This window comes from Hyaena hyaena, unplaced genomic scaffold (assembly GCF_003009895.1).
Source record: "Hyaena hyaena isolate Hyena2069 unplaced genomic scaffold, ASM300989v1 scaffold_1120, whole genome shotgun sequence".
Lineage (NCBI taxonomy): Eukaryota > Metazoa > Chordata > Mammalia > Carnivora > Hyaenidae > Hyaena > Hyaena hyaena.
Window position 1 is genome coordinate 316,156 of NW_024081754.1, and position 13,946 is coordinate 330,101.

General features: G+C 33.1%; 1 non-coding gene across 1 annotated transcript; it reads left to right on the forward strand.

Annotated features, from left to right (window-relative positions):
• Positions 1-1,538: 1,538 nt before the first annotated feature.
• Positions 1,539-1,645, forward strand: LOC120224172. The gene has a single exon (XR_005526491.1). It is a non-coding gene; the product is annotated as a U6 spliceosomal RNA (small nuclear RNA).
• Positions 1,646-13,946: the final 12,301 nt, after the last annotated feature.

The window sequence follows — 13,946 nt, forward strand, 5'->3', positions numbered from 1 at the left end:
TTGACACATCCCCAAAGGCAAGGGAATCAAGAGCAAAAATGAACTATTCAGACCTCATCAAGATAAAAAGCTTCTGCACTGCAAAGGAAACAATCAATAGAACTAATAGACAACTGATGGAATGGGAAAAGATAATTGCAAATGACATATCAGATAAAGGACAAGTATACAAAATCTATAAGGAACTCAACAAACTCCACACCCAAAAAACAAATAATCCAGTGAAGAAATGGGCAGAAGACATGAACAGACACTTCTCCAAAGAGGACATCCAGATGACCAACAGACACATGAAACGATGCTCAGTGTCCCTCATCATGAGGGAAATACAAATCAAAACCACACTGAGATAACACCTCACCGTGGTCAGAGTGGCTAAAATGAACAAATCAGGAGACTATAGATGTTGGCGAGGATGTGGAGAAACAGGCACCCTCCTACACTGTTGGTGGGGATGTAAACCAGTGCAGCCCCTCTGGAAAACAGTGTGGAGGTTCTTCAAAAAATTAACAGTAGAGCTCCTCTATGACCCAACAGTAGCACTGCTAAGAATTTACCCGAGGGATACAGGAGTGCTGTTGCATAGAGGCACATGTACCCCAAAGTTCATAGCAGCACTCTCAACAGTAGCCAAAACATGGAATAAAACCTAGGTGTCCATCAACTGATGATAGGATCAAGAAGATGTGGTATATTTATATTATGGAATACTACATGGCAATGAGAAAGAATGAAATCTGGCCATGTGTAGTAACATGAATGGATCTAGAGGGTGTTATGCTGAGTGAAACAAGTCAGGCAGAAAAGGACAGATACCATATGTTTGCACTTATAGGTGGATTAGGAAGAAGTTAACAGAGGATCATGGGGGAGGATAAGGGGAAAATAGTTGGAGAGAGGGAGGGGGCAAACCATGAGAGACTCTTGAATGCTGAGAACAAAATGAGGGCTGATGGGGGTCGGGGAGAAGGGAAGGGGGTAATGGGCATGGAGGAGGGCACTTGTTGGGATGAGCACTGGGTGTTATATGGAAACCAACTTGACAACAAACTACTTAAGAAACTAAATAAATAGATAAATAAATAAATAAAGGGGGGAAAAGTGAAACTCATGAAGCTAACAGAATCATAATTACAAAATACAGATACACAATTATAAGAGAATTAAATTATCTGTTCTTTAGGTAAGGTGAACAATAAACTTATAAAGATACACAGAATATTAACACAATTTTAAAAAGCAGAATTTGTATGTTTAAATTGCTTTTTTTGTTCTTCAGCATTACGACATGTATATTTCCAGCTATCCATAACTTATCACATTAGATATATATATTAGAACTTAAAGTATGTATATTAGATAAAACACAGGTTACCAGTTACATTTTAATTTTAGATAATGAGTATTTTTTTTGTTGCATACTTTTTTGGGATATAAGTTTTAAGAATTAAAAAAAAAATTTAAAGAGAGAAATTGCTAACCAAATGAATAAGACTAATCAAATCCAATATCAGTTAAATATTTAAAAACACCATCTTGTGCTCACTTTGGCAACTCATATAGTAAAACTGGAATGAGACAGAGAATATTAGCATGGCCTCTGTGCAAGGATGACATGAAAATACATGAAATCTTCTATTTTTTTTTGAAATCTTCTATTTATAATCAAAACAAAGCAAAACAAAACCACCATCTTAAAAATCAATTGACTAAACGAAAAATATAATGAAAAAAAAAACCACAGTAAAAGATTACTTTTGATTGATATTTCAAAAACAGCATATTTTTGTCTAAATGTCTGGAACTCAAAATGCAGTCCTGAGTTAACAGAATCACCATCACTATGAAGGTTATTAGACATGCTGCAACTTAGTCCCAATCCAAACAGGGAAATCAGTATCTACATTGAATACAATTCCCAGATGGACATAAAAATTTGAGAAACACTCAGGACACCTGGGTGTCTCAGTCAGTTGAACACCCGACTTCGGTCAGGTAATGGTCTCAGTTAGTGAGTTGGAGCCCTCCGTCGGGCTCTGTGCTGACAGCTCAGAGCCTGGATCCTGCTTCAGATACAGTGTCTCTCTCTTTCTCTGTTTTTCCTTGCTTGTGCTCTGTCTCTCTCTCTCAAAAGTAAAATAAACATTAAACAAATTAAAACATTTTTTATTAATATTGATCTAGGTAGTATAGCCAATTTCAACATAAATTTGAAAAACCGTATTGTCATATATTTTACTTTTCTTAAAGTTTATTTATTTTTAAAGAGACAGAATGAGTGGGAAAGGGGCAGAGAGAGAGGGCAAGAGAGAATCCAATGCAGGCTCTGTCCTTCAGTTCAGAGCCCAGCTTGGGGCTCGATCTCATTAACTGGGAGATCATGACCTGAGCCAAAATCAAGAGTTAGATGTATAACTGGCTAAGCCTTCTGGGCATGGCTTGAAGATTTTAAATAGTAGGAAAACCTTGATTTTCAATTTATTTCTAACACAGAAACATAAAAATAAAGCAAACATTTGAAGAAGAAAATGAAAAAATAAAGATAATGCATAATTATAATTATTTAAAATATTAATCATTAAGAAGTAAAAAGATATAACAACAGGACCATTGAAATGAAGTAGCATAGGGGCACCTGTGTGGCTCAGTCGGTTAAGCATCCGACTTCAGCTCAGGTCATGATCTCATGTTCGTGGGTTCGAGCCCCACATCGGGCTCTGTGCTGACAGCTCAGAGCTTGGAGCCTGTTTCAGATTCTGTGTCTCCCTCTCTCTCTGCCCCTCCAATGCTCATGCTCTCCCTCTCTCAGAAATAAATAAAACATAAAAAAAAAAAACATTTGAAATGAAGTAGCGTAAAATGATGTCAAATCATAATAGGCAGTCATATTTTGAAAATAAAAAGGGGATAAAGTAGCCTATTGAAAAAATATAACATATAATATGTATAACCAAATCATGTATCTTAAATGAAAATAGTGAAAGCTATATGCTGATAAATATGAATTTTTTCAAAATATAAAACTTAAGATTCAATATAAAACATTTAGATAAGCACCTCACAAAGTAGAAATGCTTTCAACCATTAAAAAAATGAACAGGAAATGATTTAACACATATATTTGGTCTTAGGTTCAATGACGAGGAAAGCTTAGTTCTCTTTCATCTCTCTTCTTTCTTTCTTTTACTTCTCTTTACTTTCATTATCCTATCCTTTCCTTTTTTACCCTCTCCTTCTTTAATATTTTCCTTTTCCATTCCTTTTAGTAACTTCTACTGAAAAGGAAAATTATAAAAATATCTACTCAAAGTCTATAGAATTAAAAAAATACTTAAAAAGAATTATAGAAACTATTTTAATGTTTAGTTATTTTTGAGAGAAAGGGAGAGACAGACAGAGCACAAGTGGGCCACAGAATCCGAAGCAGGCTCCAAGCTTTGAGCTGTCAGCACAAAGCCCAACGTGGGACTCAAACTCACAAACTGTGAGATCACCACCTGAGCCAAAGTTGGACACTTAACAGATTGAGCCACCCAGGTGCCCCTTAAAAAGAATTTTAAAAGATTTTGTGTGACATTATTCATAGGAATGCATACTGGTGCAGCCACTGTGGAAAACACTATGGAAGTTCCTCAAAAGATTTAAAATAAATCTGCCGTATGATCTACTAATCACACTACTATTTATCCAAGAATATGAAAACACAAAATTGAAATGACGTATGCACCCCTATGTTTATCGCAGCTTTATTTACAATAGTCAAAATATGGAAGCAGCCCAAGTGCTAATCTATAGATGAATGGATAAAGATGAATTATATATACATATACATAATAGGATATTATTCAGCCATAAAAAATAATGAAATTTTGCTATTTGCAAAATCATGGATAGATCTAGAGCTTATAATGCTAAGTAAAATATGTCAGTCAGAGATAGACAAATATCATAAATGTCATATAATAAATACCTAATACAAAACTCATATGTGGAATTTAAGAAACAAAACAAATCAACAACAACAACAAAAGAAAACAAACCAAAACACAGACTCTTAAGTATAGAGAATAAACTGTAGAGAATTACCTGAGGGGAGACAAGTGGGGAGAGGGGCAAATAGGTCAAGAGATTAAGAGTACACTTACCTTAATGAGCACTGAGTAATACGTAGAATCATTGAATCAATGCATTATGCACCTGAAACTAATATAACAACACTCTATGTTAACTACCAGAATCGAAATTTTATAAAAGATGAATAAGATTTGGGGATCTAATATATGACATGGTGTTTATAGTTAACAATACCATATTATGTACTTGAAGGTTGTTAAGAGAGTAGATCTCAAATGTTCATATCACAAAAAGGAAATGGTAATTATACAGAGTGATGGAGGTGTTAGCTAAAGCCACAATTGTAATCAGTTTTTAATATGTAAGAGTATCAAATCAATAAAACCATTGTATACCTAAAACTTACACAATGCATCCGTTATATTTTATTACATTGGTAGATTTTTTAAAAGCTAATGTGTGACATTTCAAATGCAGATTAAAAATGTATTGTAACTTTGAACAGGTTAAACAAAAAGATTTAAATTTTTTAAATGTTTTTTTTTTTTTTTTTTTGAAGGAGAGAGAGACAGAGGATGAGTGGGGAAGGGGCAGAGAGAGAGACTGAGACACAGAATCTGAAGCAGGCTCCAGGCCCTACTCTGTCAGCACAGAGCCTGACAAGGGACCTGAACTCACAAGCTGTGAGATCATGAACTGAGCTGAAGTCAGATTCTTAACTGACTGAGACACCTGGTGCCTCTAAATAAAATAAAAATTTTTTACATGTTTCTTTATTTTGAGATAGAAAGCATGAGTGGAGGTAGGGACAGAGATTGAAAAAGAGAGAATCCCAGGCAGGCTCCATGCTGTCAGCACAATCCTGAAATCAGGGCTTGATCTCACCAACTCATGAGATAATGACTGGAGCCAAAATCGAGTCAGTTGCTTGACAGACTGGGAAACCCAGGGAACCCTGGATTTTTTTTTCTAAATGAGAAGACCATGAACTCTTATTGATGAGAAGTGGGAGTAAAATGTGAGAACATATAAAGAAAATGAAAATACAGTTATATATTTTTTGGTTCCCTTATGCCATCAAGAACACCTTGACCTGAGACGAGAAATTAATCACCATTTCTATATTGTGTCCTTTTTTCAACAGACTGTGAATCACAACCTGGAAACCTATTCAGGCTTAACTCACTGAAACCAAAATGGTGTAAACTTGATTCTATTTAAAAAATCTGAACATCATGATTCCCCTTGCAGTCTTTCCCTTTATTAGGAGCAAAAGATCACAGTGACTAAACCCATTCAGACAAAGAAAAGCAACTCAGAAAGTAGAAGAGTAGAAAAAGAATACCAAGGAAAAATTAAAAAAAAAAAGAAAATTCCTTTAAAGAAAAATTGATCTCATAGGGTGTAAGATCCATTGTAGAAAGTAAGACTTGGGCTAAAATGATTTATTTTTGAGAAAGAGAAAGAGAGAGCAAGAGAGGGGCAGAGAGAGAGGGGGAGAGAGAGAATCCCAAGTAGGTTCTGCAGGGTCAGCATGGGGCTCGATCTCACTAACGCGAGATTATGACCTGAGCCAAAATGAAGAGTGAGACATTTAACTGACTGAGCCACCCAGGCACCTCTAGCTAAAATAATTTCTTATTCCTTAGCCATAATCATTCACAGACACCAGATGAGATGAAACAGTATTTACTTCTACACAGAAACCACCAGGGTCGATTTTTCTAGGCATTACAAATGAGAACACACTTAGATGTTTCCTATGATCTTTTCACCTACTTCAGCCAATGCTAGTATTTAAATATGCCCTCAATATTCTTCCCCAACCCCATTTATTCTTCATTCTTGTGAAGCATGTATAAAAGAGAAAGGAAATTCTACTTATTGGAAATGGGTTATAAATCAAAATAGCTTTCACAACCCTAAGGCTCTGTACTGAGCAGACAACTGGATTTTCAGCTTTGAATGAATTAATTGGTTCATTTACTCAATGGAACATATGAAGTGCAAATCTTATAGACAAAATAAGGCATATCTATGTTCTAATTTTATCTGTAACACAATTTCAGAGGAAATATTAATCTCTCAAGCTCAGTTTTTTAACTGTTGAAAAGGGATAATAATATTTTCAGTTGAATAGAGTTGTTATGAGTACTTAATAAGTATAAGAGTTTATAGTGTGCCTAGGCTATCACAAGCATGGAGTAAATTTTTGTATTTTTAATACCAATATGATCAATTACTTTAATAAATTTAAATTTAATTATTAAAATGCAAAATATTCAGAAAAGTTAAAGAACCTTATCATTTTTTGAATTCCTGTTGTTCAGGAGAAACAATGTTTTTAAAATCTTGGTGTATTTGATTGGAGTTTTATCATTTTTTAATAAAAATCAAATATGATTAGACAAAATTAGAATACATGGTAGAAGAATAATAAAATAAAAATAATATATGTCACAACAGAGAAATTGGCACCATTTACTTTAGATGAAATTTATTGTAGATAGACAGAGATTGAGATAGAAGTTTCTGCAGTTAAAAAGATATTAGTCAAGTTTAAAATCTAGGTCAGCTAACGTCTGAGCCTTTGAAGAAAGTTTATTCTCAGTATTTCTGATTTCTGAGAAGATGTGGTCTTATATTCCCAAGTTGTGATTTTTATTTTATTTCATAATATAATATAGCTATTGATAACATTGATGTCCATTGCTGTCTTTGGTTTATAGCCCATTATTTTCAATTACTTGTGTTGCTTTTATATCTTAATAAAATACTGTCTTTACATCTTTAGTAAATTATGATTTTCTTCTTATAGCCAACAAGTCTGATACCTAAAATTTAAACACTTTCTGAAACAGTTCATTATAATCATCCATAAATAGTAAGCACCAGGACAAGAGTATGTCTACTTTATACTATATTTAGTGCTATGGATGTTGCCTTATCAACATTATATATAATAGAGAAAAAAACACATGTATTTTAAAAAATTCTTACATAAAAAATATTCTTGTTTAGTTATGTTTAGGAATTGCTCTCTGAACATTTTTAGAAATTTTAGAATTTCTCCTGCCCTTTTGGCCAAAGTGATAGAGTATAATGGTTTACTATCAAACTGGCTATGCATTTATTAAAGGCACTTTGTACTGAACAAAAACCTATGAGTGATTGGCAAAATTCTCTGGATCTCTAAACTCAATAGATACTCACTCATAGGCTTTTAGTATTTCTTGACAAGTAATAAAGTATTATTTTATATATAATGTAATAAATTACTAATATAGATTAATTATTACAGATTAAATTATCTCTCATTATATTAATATAGTATATTCTTATTATATACGATACTATATAGTAAAAATCTTACATAGATAGATACATAGATATTCTTCCACTTCCAAAATTTCTTGGGTAGGGGGAGAATTACCCAATGTATTTAAAATTTTATCAACTGGAAAGACACTTTTGCTAAAGTGCATATTACTGAAATAATTATTATCATTATCATCGTCATAATCAAAAGCAAAGGTACCAAAAGTTAGCATGTAAGTGCCTCTCATGGTCTCAATAATTTTTTCAGGAATACTTCCTAATACAAGCTTTGATTGGCAGTAAACTTGGCAAATCTGCTTATTTTGGTAATACACTGAATGTAGAATTAAAACGAGAGGTGAACAGTTAACTCTTGTGAGCCATTACGAGCTGGCTCCAGCAAAACACTGCCTATAAATAAATGTTTGACTCTAAATCTTATTATATCAAATTACATAAATATAGAATTCATTTTCATGTTCTCGTAAAAGTGATTTGAGTTGACTCTTAATGTCCTTTTAAAACTATGGAAACAAATTTAGATTCTGAAAAGGGGTGGTAGGATTTCCCATACTGTACCTGCTAAGTTGAGGGGTTTTGCATTTTAGGATGCAGGCAAAGTTTGTTTATGTATGGTCCACTGTTAGGTGTCAGCTGTGATATGAACCTTGAATACCTATCAATTGTAAGTGTCTTCCAAAGGCAGTTGGGGGTGAATAGAATCATGAAAGAACCCGAAACCAAAGACAAAATAAGATACAAATGGTCCTGTATTTAATTTACATCATAAGAATGTAACCTTCAGGGGTACCTGGATGGCTCAGTCGGTTGAGCGTCCAACTTCGCCTCAGGTAATGATCCCGCGGTTTGTGAGTTCAAGCCCCATGTCGGGCTCTATGCTGACAGCTAGCTCAGAGCCTGGAGCCTGTTTTGGATTCTGTATCTCCCTCTCTCTCTCTCTGCCCCTCCCATGTTCATGCTCTGTCTCTCAATAATAAAAAAAAATGTTAAAACATAATAATAAAAGAATGTAACCTCCAAAATATACTTTTAAAAAAGCAGCAATCCCTTAGAAAAAATTTCTATCTTATACAAATTTTCCTTGATGTCAGCATAGAAGATTCTGTAGTCAATGGTAACCTTCCTTTCCGTTCCTTAGAATACCATCCGCTTTGAGTTGATATTTTTAGAGCAATAGTTATCACAGTATGACATTTAGTCCTCAAATTTCACTGAGATCTTTTCAAATGATCCAGGAAAATTATTTTCTCAATAAGACTAAGATAGTTTGAAAATGCAGATCTTTGCATCGATAGTACAAAAGCAAGAGTGTATAGACACAAATCAAGACAGTGGTGCCCAAATGTACAGAAATTAATTGCTTTTTCCTGCTGCACATACATGGAAAAATATTTGTTTCACTAAGAATATTCTTGAAAATAATTAATTTTAGTAAATTTTTTCCTTAAATGAGAAAATGGGAGGTATGTATAAAACACTTCTACTGCCAGCCTCAGTATGATGGTTGTATCAAAGACAAGCAACTGTACAAATGTATGAATTGTAAGCTCAACCAACTCTTTGTTATTGTTGTTATTAAACACCATTTTATGAGAAAGAATGACTATTGCTATTCGGAATTTGGTTTTAAGGAGATATTTTCTCAAAAATGAAGAAGCCAGACTCGCTAATTCAATGAAAACAACTAGCAGTGTGTGTTGCCAATGATATATTTTTAATATCACTAGAAACTTTAAATTTTGGAAGAGCTTGATAGCTTCTCAATTCATGAAAAACTTTTTTTCTGATGACCTCATTGGTGACATTAACACATGACTTTTAATTTGCTTTGGTGAAGAGTGTCCACCTTTGGGGAGTTTATGCTACCCAGTAAAATTTTCCAAATGAAATGACTGAAATGTTTTACAAAACAAATTAAAATATCAGGGGCGCCTGGGTGGCTCAGTTAGTTAACTATCCTACTTCCTCTCAAGTCATGATTTCACGGTTCGTGGATTTGAGCCCCGCGTTGGGCTCTGTGCTGACAGCTAGCTCAGAGCCTGGAGCCTGTTTCGGATTCTGTGTCTCCCTCTCTCCCTGGCTCTCCCTTGTTCGTGATGTCTCTCTCTCTTTCTCTCTCAGAAATAAAAAAAAACATTAGAAAAAAATAAAAAAATCAATTTTAACTCTGAGATGTACCAATAGAACGTAACAGAATATGAGTTTATTGATATGATTTCAGATTCCAAATCTCAACTAACATTTAAAAAATTACCATTTATTAAAGTTTAATGTAACATCAAATTACATTATTTGCAACTATCTGATAAGATGATTAAAATATTCCCTTCTCCTTTTCCTAAGTATATGTCTATGTTGAGTTTAAATTTACTTTGTAAACTTGAAGCAAACAAAATATCACAACAGATTGAAAGAAAAAGCTGCTATGTAGATCTAGCTGTCTTAAACTATACATTAAAGAGAAAAGTCAATATGTAATGTTGCTGTTCTCATGAAAATTATATTTTGTTGTGGAAATTGTATAGTATTTTTCATTAAAATGTCATTTTTATTAATGTGAAATACATTTATAATTGTTATAGTTAAATGAAACAATATTTTAAAGTTTTTCAGTCTTAATTTCAAATATGATAAAAATCAATGCATCTAACCTACAAAATCAAAAGCTATTTGTGATTTTTAAAAATGTTTATATGTTTTTGAAAGAGAGAGCATGAGATTGGCAGAGAAAGGGGGACAGATTTTCTGAAGCAGGTTCTGCACTGACAGCAGAGAGCCAGGCGTGGGCTCGAGCACTCTTAAGCCATGAGATGATGACCTGAATTGAAGTCACCAGCTCAATCTGTTGGGACATCCAGGCACACTGAAGCTGTTTGTGATTCTGACTGAGTTTTAGAAGTGAATCTAAAACCAAAAGTTTGAGAACCACTGTCTCAAACTGTCCCCAAACTGTCAATTTAACATTGAATAGTTTATCATGGCTGGCTAAGGGATAGTTCCATGTGCTAGCCACTTTTTTTCATTATTGGCCCCTTCTCTTTATATGCAGATCTGATACATTTTCTAAAATTAGTCAACTTTCAATGAAATTGTTAGTCTGTTCTTGCCCAGAGTGATGACATACTTGCAATCCCAATTCCCCTGCCATTTGCAGATGTTGGAATTTGATCAGTACCCATTTCTATAGTTTTAATATCTGAAATATCTATATCTATATATAGCCAGAGAAAAAGACCCTATATTGTACATATGCTAGGCACAAAGAGAGCATAAACTCAACAAATTTGTTTTGATTAAGATTGGTTTATTATCATAAAGTGGACTATTTAAAAAATTGCAAATTCTGTCACTCCTTCCAAAGTCATTGTTGTAAATATACCCATGTATTCATTTTAAGACTTTAGTTTTTCTTCATGCATGATGGAATAAGTTGAGGCTCATAATGTGCTAATGATCAATGTAATAAATTGAAAACCAGATTTCTACAACTTGCAGAAAGAAATAATAAATGAAATATTAGGACATTCTAGACACACTGTCAAGAAACAATTTTATATATTGAATTTATTTGTTGGTTTTCACTGAGAGTAAATCTGTAGGAAAGATTAGAATCTTTCTTTTTAACACAAGGAAGCTTATTTATTGGGACTGTGAAGCAATAGCTTTTACTGAATTGACTAGTCTCCAGAATAAGACATAAAATACATGAGGGTCTGGTTGGAGGAGGGGTAAAACAGGTGGTGGGGATTAAGGAGGACATTTTCTGTGATGAGCACAGGGTGATGTATGGAAGTGTTGAATCACTACACAGTACACCTGAAACTATTCAACACTGTATATTAACTACCCAGAATTACAATAAAAACCTTTAATTTTTTTTAAAAACATGAGGGTGAAATATCTTGATTATTTATTTTGGTTAAAATGATTTTTAAAAGCTGATGCACAGAAGTTGATTAGAGTTCAATGATTTTATTAATATCATGTAATTTCTAGTAGATTATCCTTCTTACCCGAAGTGATACTAAAGTAGGATAAGATTTAATCCAAAAAATATTTATTTTGTATGTCCCGATTAGTGGAGTATGTGCTGGGACTTAAAATGAAATTAACATTTTAGAGATAAAGTATCCATAATAGTAACATATAAGGATATCTGAGTATATTTTTAATTTTTGCAATTATGGGCACAAATAAACTACAAAATTTCAAAATCACTTTTTCTATTTGTGCAACAGACATCCTAAGAATTTTGCAGAAAACATCAGTCTTAGGCTACGATGTGATTGTTTTCGTGACTCATTTGTCTATGCTTGTAAATGTTATTATTAATGTTGAAAATAAAACTCCAAATGCAGTTTAGAAACCAAACCTACGTGACTCAATCTGTCATTTATTTCCTGTCAATGTAACTTCCTTGCATATTATAATTGCCACTCTCTCCGCCAAGTAGCGGGGACACAATAGTAGTTATATAAGTAAATTTATAAAAAATAATTTCTATCTGATAAAGGATTGAATAATGTTAAAGTTCAATAACTTATTTTGTTAACTATTTTTGATCAGATTACTTAGTATTTTTTAAAGCAGAATTCTTCCAATGAGAAAATTCCTAGAAAACACAACTTTAACCAATCTTTTTTTAAAAACTGTTTCTATTTTTGAGAGAGAGAGCATAAGCAAAAGATGAATGGCAGAGCTGTCAGGGGATCTGAAAGGGGATCCGAAGCGGGCTCCACGCTGACGACAAAGAACCTGACACAGGTCTCCAACTCATGAACGGCGAGATCATGGCTTGAGCTGAAGTCCGACGTTCAATCAGCTGAGCCACCCAGGCACCCAAAAATCCGTCTTTTATGCAAACATTCAATAAATATTTCTCAATTCAAGAACAAGGGCAAAGAATTGGCAAAAAGATAAGTAAGAAATTATTTCCCACAGAGTTTAAGATCCAATAAACTCAATTTTCTAAATTTTTCAGTAGTTTAAAACCATATTGGATTGATTCAGTTGCATCAAAAGTGAATTCTTCAAAAATACTTTAAAAATTAGTACCTTTTAAATAGATTTTAGCAAAGTGCTTCTGATTAATGGAAAAAAATTCTTCTAACACTGGATAGGTTTAGGTCAATAACTATTTTTCTTTTTATTTATTTTTAATGTTTCCAAAATAACAAAATATTTACCTAGAAAATACCTTATATTTTTCTGTTCACTGAATTTGGCGAATAAAGAAAGAGGGTAAATCCTCTTTGATTTTATATCCCCCTCATTTTCTTTCTGCCATAAACAAGAAATTATGAATAAATAATCAAGTTCCAGAAAGAATTCTACTCTGTTCCAGTATTCATAACTCTTTAAATTTTTACCATTTTACCCAATTTTTAAATCATATTTTCTTTTGCCTTGGGTAAAATATACAGGGAGTCAAACACTGTGCTTATTCAGTTAATAAAGAATCATTTATTTTAAACTAGCACAAAGCAAAATAAAATGAATTTCCATGAACCTTGAAACAATTTGAAATGATAAAAGGATCACACACTGGAAAAGTAAATTCTTAGCATAAAGACTTACATGAAATTCAATCTAGCCATTCTGCATTTATTTCTGTTGGAGAAATAATTCAAATTCCATCCACATGAGGACTCATTTCATGTGTCCAAATTCACTTACTCACCGATTATTGGACATTTGCAATGTGGCCCAAAGACTGTGAATTATTAATCCTGAAAATGTTAATGTGAATCAAATATACTAGTTGCTTGTATCCTGATGGAGAAAAGTAAACATGCATTCATCAAAATGTATTGGTAAATTATGAAAAGATTTAAGACATAAAAGACAGAATTCTAGCTCTTTAACAGTTTATTAATTAGTAATGAGAGACTTAAATGTGTACAATTATAATATAGTGTACTAAGCTACTGCAAACAGAAGAAAAGGGCCTAACTTCCATATATTACTTAGGTTTTTAGGGAAGACTTCCACAGCATTAGAATTTACTTTCTAAATAGAAAGAGGCAATAGTGTGAATACAAAGTATTATAATGAATGAGAGAAAAGATTATACGCCTTACAAAAGGTGTAAATGCCCAGCATTTTTGGATTAGAGTAACCTTAGTCATACTGCATGGGTGTGAATCCTCCCACATAGCTGTGTGACCTTTAGCAATTAGCCATACTATGAATAGGATAAAGAAAAAATAGCCTCAACCTCAAAAGATTATTTTAGAGACAAAGTAAAGAAATATGTACTAATTAAAACTGCGGAGCTCTTAGCAATGACTCAATAAAGAGTATCTATCATTATTGAAATAATTTACATGGGATATCAATTTCAAGTAGGGAAGAAGTAGGTTTATCAAACATAAGAAAGCAGACATATAGCACCCAAATCTTGGTTTCTAAAACTATTCTCCAATAAAATGAACCCTAGAATGGGACAGAAATGTACAAGATGAGCCTAGGGCATTTGTATTAGCAGGTAATATGATGGTGTGCAAAAAGAAAGAAACAAACAAAAACCAAAT